This window comes from Muscardinus avellanarius (assembly GCF_963383645.1).
Source record: "Muscardinus avellanarius genome assembly, chromosome: 12".
Classification (NCBI taxonomy): Eukaryota; Metazoa; Chordata; class Mammalia; order Rodentia; family Gliridae; genus Muscardinus; species Muscardinus avellanarius.
The window spans coordinates 50,606,951-50,612,950 of record NC_137798.1 but is presented as its reverse complement, the minus strand read 5'-3'; positions in this window follow the sequence as shown (position 1 = coordinate 50,612,950).

The window sequence follows — 6,000 nt, the reverse complement described above, 5'->3', positions numbered from 1 at the left end:
TAATGCTGTCTCTTCTAGGATTAGCTTTGATCCTTAGGTGGATCCAGGGTATCACCACTCATTCTCTGGTTCTTAATGAAAGCAAATAAATAAATCAAATACTTCTGCACGATTTTAAAGCAGGCCCTACTTCTTTTTGGCATTAATCAACTTCCTTCATGAGTATACCTTTCTCTCTCTGTCATCAGAGCATGATCATTTCTTGGCTAACCAGGCCAGTATGAGCTATACCTAGGCCAGATCATTCATGGAAATCACCCTGAGCCTGTAGCGTTTCTATTTATTTTATGATATTTTACAATTCTATGAAATTTGGCATCCTTCATATTATATTGAGGAGGCTATTACATATCTTCACTTTTTATATACTCTTGAGCCTTTTACTGGATATTTTCTACTTAAGCTTATTCAAGTACAACATAAGTATTCTGACTGAAAGCAAGTCACTGAGAGAACTGTAAGACGAATATGTACGAAATTACAATACCAACTTCTGGTTAACTTCCAGTCTGGTAAATTGCAACAACCATCACATTTATCAAATAGGAGATGATGAATTTTAATACCTTTTACTATTACTCTCATAATGCAGTCTGTCTTATAAAAGTCTAAATGAAATTTTCAACTGCAGTGAAACATTAAGCCATCGTCTTTGGAAAGGCATGCACAATTCCACTTCAAATACTAAAATATTACAGAAGTAATACAAAGATGTAACTTAACTATAGAAAGCCCATGGAAGCAGTTCTCTTTGCAATTAATCCTGACAATATAAATTTTGGATACTAGCTAAAATTCTTAATAAGACAAGGCAGTTTCCACTAAAACAAAATCCTAAGCTGGTGGGAAATAAATGTAGACATGTTGAAAGGGGAAATGCATTGCCATAACATTTATTTTTAAACATTTCTAAGACAATAAAAGTTCTTAAGCAAATTTACTAAGAGCAGGGATTTGAAAATTGGTAAAGTTCATTGGTTTAGGGATTTTTCTTTTATTTATTTTATTTTTACACATTATAGATTGAAACTTGGCATACTAAGAAAACAAGAAATGTTCCAGTGAAAGATAATTGGGGAAAAAACTATTGCAGCACTCTAGTTTTGAAATTTATTTCTTATGGAACTGTATTCATGAAAACATTAAAAATGAATAAGTGAAAATTCTAAAAAGAAAACCTAGATTTTGTAATACTTATTTTTTTATTACAAAAATACTATATCCTGGCCTGGCATAGTGGAGCACACTTGATATCCCAGCATTTGAGAGGCTGAGACAGGAGGATCACAGGTTCATGGATACCCTCAGATACTTAGGCCCTTCACAACTCAGTGAGACCCTGTTTTAAAATAAAGAACAAAGGGGCCGGGCATGGTGGTACATGCTTGTAATCCCTGCACTTGAGAGGTGGAGACAGGAGGATCATGCTGGTTCAAAGCCAGCCTCACTGGCTTAGGAGACCCTGTTTCCAAATTAAAAAAACATAAAAATATAGGTCTGGGAGTGTAGCCCAGAGGTAGAAGGGTTTCCAGAAACCCCAGTACCACCAAAACAAGAGAATAACAAAATAGGGATGGGATTGTAGCTTGGCGGTAGAATGTCTCTGGATTCTATTCTCACTACCTCACAAAAAAATACTATATTCTAAAAAAGTAGGCTATAGATAGATGTTCAACGAGGTACTTGTTTCATAAAGTGTCACAACCCACTAAAAGAAGAGAGAAACAGAAAGAGGATCACTCAGCTATCTTGCCCGCTAAACAAGTACATTTTACTTTCTTTTGGTAGCTTTGGAAGTTAACTTTTGGAAAACTTAGAACACATGGATTGAATCCACACAGTCTACAAAACCCTGAGTGATAAGTATTAGATATGCAAATGAGGATGATGCTTTCTTTTAACGTGCCATAGCAATTAGCTTGAACTTACATTTCATGAACATCCTAGCTATAAGAAACTAAGAATGCCCTATTACATTATTGTTTGCATCTAAAAGAGTTATACTGCCAGGTGTGGTGGCGCACGCTTGTAATCCCCACTTGGGAGGCGGAGACAGGAGGATCGCGCTGGTTCGAAGCCAGCCTCACTGGCTTAAGAGGCCCTGTTTCCAAATTTTAAAAATATAAAATAGGTCTGGGAGGTAGAAGGGCTTCCAGGAACCCCAGTACCAACAAAAAAAAAAAAAAAAAACAGAGTTACACCAAACTCTTCTTTTAATTAATTCATTCCATCTACTTAATAAATATTACTTGGTTCTAACCTGGGTTCCAAAATCAGCTCTGCTGCTTCTTAGCTGCATATTCATGACTCAGGTCACTTATCTTCCCTGTGACTCAAGTTTATCATCTGTATAGTAGAAGTAGTAAGATATTCTACTCCATAAGGCTGTTTAATGATAAAATGAATTTATATACCTGATTGACACATGGTCTAATGAAGTTCAAGTGCCTCAGTTCCTGTGTATCAGATTAGCAGTAGAGGCTATAATAATTTGCCCAGCACTGGATTTCACCATAGCAAGCCTGATTTGACCAGCACTGGGTTGCAAGTCTGAGGCCTGGGATTGATACTTCCTCCCTCTCCCAAGTGGAAGATGTCTCTCGCCAAACTGCTTGGAGATAGACAGAGGTGAAGTGGGCAGCTCTTCCTTCCTTGACTTCCTTGGTGCATCTTTTTATTTTGTGATATTAATGTGGGCACTAAGCTCTCTTACCTGATTTCCTTAGCTCTTCTGAAGGTAGTTCCATATGCAAATAGCTATTCAACTTATGCCCGTAGGTAGTTGATCACAAGAGGATCCCACACAGCCAGCGCCTTGCTCCATTCCTTTCATAAATGAGGAAACTGAAACAACCAGAAGCATATGACAACTGTGTTAGCCAAAAAATTAGCACTCAATCAGCACTGAGCACTGTTTGGTGCTTTAAGTGACAGTGATGAATATATACTCTTGAATAAATCATCCCAAATTAAAAAACAAAACCCTAGTTCTTCACAGTTCATCTATCACATACAAAACCTAACAGAACAAGAAACTTACAGGCAGTTCTCCAAAGTGCCTACTGTTATTGAGGAAACAAAAATGAAGAGAAAGAAATTAACATTAAAAATAAGTTTAAAGAGAGTAGATTAGAGTGACAAACATACATTCCTCATAAATTTGACTTCTGCACTTAGGAAAGTAATTTACGCTCCACTCCATGAAAGTATTAGAGTTACTTAAATCCCTATCTCTCTGACAGCTGAATAGATATATTCAGTTTTCATCACAACAAGTTAGACTATAGAGTATTATTTTGTTGATATAAATAGCATCCAACATAATGTTCTCCAATTTGGTGTTTCAACTAAGGCAGATATGAACTGAAGGTAACAGAAACAAGAAGGATGATTTAAAAAAAGAGAGAAAGAGCCTGAATAGAGGCCTTAAAATTTCAATTCAAAAGAACTATGTTCTATCACCTACACGTGCTGAAATTCTCCATTCTGCTTTTGATCCACCATTTTCTACTTTACCATTTACAGCTGGCTTAAGGGAGTAAAGCAGCCACCCAAGACTCAAGAACAGAGACAGCTAAAATGCCACAGGTGTAATTTTTTAATTCTCACTTTTCTTCAAATGATTCCGTACATAATAATACTGGCCAAAGACAGCCTTATACCTGAGATCTTCCTGTCTTAGCCTCTCAAATACTGGGATTACAGGTGTGTGTCACCACATCCAGCTATAACACCCCAATCTTTCTGGAAAATTTAAGGGTAAATTCTCTTTCTTCATCTGTTTTCTTGTGTGAATAAAGTTTAATTGGAGATCTCAAAGAAGCAGATAAGGGTAAATCTAGCATATGGGTTAAAAAATAAAGAACTACGCAATACTTGCTAATTGCATAAAATCTAATGCACATATTTATAGAAACCATATGGATTCCATTTGTCTGGATTTTTTGAATCATTATCTCCCTTCTCCTACTTGCTAAGTGATTGACCCTAGCCAAGTCATTTAACCTTTCTATGCTTCAATATCCTCATTAATAAAATGAGGATGATAATCTTACCTATCTCATTCACTTGAAAATTAAATGAGTAAATACTGGAAAGAACTTATAACCGTGCCTAACCCATTGTTAGAACTGCTGCTATTGCTGTTAAAAAGAGAAAAGATTTTTCCCATGCCTTCAGAAAAAAGGTTAACAAAAATTTAAAACAACGTTTTTTAAAAATTTGAATTTTTGGCCTGCTCAAACTGTATTAGCCTCAGTTGACCCAAGACAGTTCTCATCTCAATTGTCCCAGTATTTTCCTATCTGGTTTCTCATTGCTACCACTCCTCATATTCACTTTTCATATAACCCAGTCTCGTTTTAATTGTTGGAGAGCACATTCAGATTAGTTTTCTTCAATGATCTGCTTTTCCTTAATTTGTGTGTGTGTGTGTGTGTGTGTGTGTGTGTGTGTGTGTGTGTGTGTGTATGAGATAGTTATGGATGAGATAGTACTGGGGATTAAACCCATGGACATTCTACCACTGAGCCATATCCCCTGACATTTTATTTTTTATTTTGAAACAGAATCTCCCAATGTTGTTAAAGTAGGCCTTTAACACCTAATCCTCTTGTCTCAGCTCCCAAACACTGAGATTATAGATGTGTGCCACCACACCAAGCTTGCTTTTCCTTAATCTTTCACCCCTCTTTGCACAGGACTCATCAAGTTAGGAATGTTAGGTCCTATTTTTAAGAGGCCTTTCCTTGATGTACCATCAATATAGTCTTGAAGATATCTTCCTTCCCATGACCCAAGATGTGTATGGTTGGTCTTGAACCAAAGCACAGAGAGGTGAAATCCAATATATAACCTGCAGCTCCCACCCTTCCCTGCTATAGAACTGTCTGATATAGAACCAATGCCTAATATAAAACCAAAACAAGAGGTAGTTGCCTCCTGTGGTAAGTGGCCACAGGAGAATGCTAGAATTCAACCACAAAGAGATGGGGGACCATTCAAATCCTGAGACTTGGCATAATAGAATAGCAAAAGAAACAGAGTGCCCCAGCATCACAGCTAGTGAAGAGCCAGTCTTCCCTCAGTGGATGTATAGGTGAAAGAGTGAGAGTCCCTGAGAACCCTATTAGCACAGAAGCTGGCATCTTGCAGACATTCAGCCTGAATAGATGGGAGACCTGGAGTCTACACAGCAACCTGGCTTTAGAGAAGGAGTTTGCTGCATCTCCCAGGAATTCAGAAGCTGAATTCTGAAAATCCATCTAGAGATTGATCCTACTATCTAAGTTTGTACTTAGGGGCCAAAATACCATCATTCTCATATTCCTATCTGTGGGAGCCCACAGACATTTCATTGCACTACTTACCTCAGTGGGTGACTGCCTCCCAAGACAGTCTTAGCTAGGGGGAATGACTGCCACAAACTCACTGCCAGTTCAATGCTGTGGAAATGCAAACAGGAAGCAGAACTGACCAGAAGGCACTGCTACCCTCTAGTGGATAGGGGAACCTGCCTTCAGAGACCCAGGTTGCAGCCAGCTGCCAAGGTTTTACCCAGGTGCCAAGACTAAGGAAAGCAAGAGCAGCAAATCACAGGATTCCTGCCACACCCCCTCCCAGCCCAGAGCTTTACAAGTCCACTGCCTACCCCCACCCCAGTCTTCCTGGAATTTGCAAAAGTGGCTTTTACTCCATCCACCTCCAGTAGACACAACCTAAAAAATCTGGATACAATCTATGCCTGTGGCTCCCTGCATTACCTGCAAACTTGTTCTGGTATGCAATGAAAGGAGAATAACTTCAACTATCTCCAGCTGTGAGTTGCTCCTGCTGGATAGTAGCAGATACCACAACTGAAAGAATCAAGGGAGGCAAATGCCTGCCCATCACTCTGTCCACTACAGACACAGCCTAAAAAGACCTGGTGTAAGTCATGATCATCTGCCCTCAGTTGTTCACAGGAGCACCTCAGCTGGGAGGGAATTTTTGTTTTGTTTG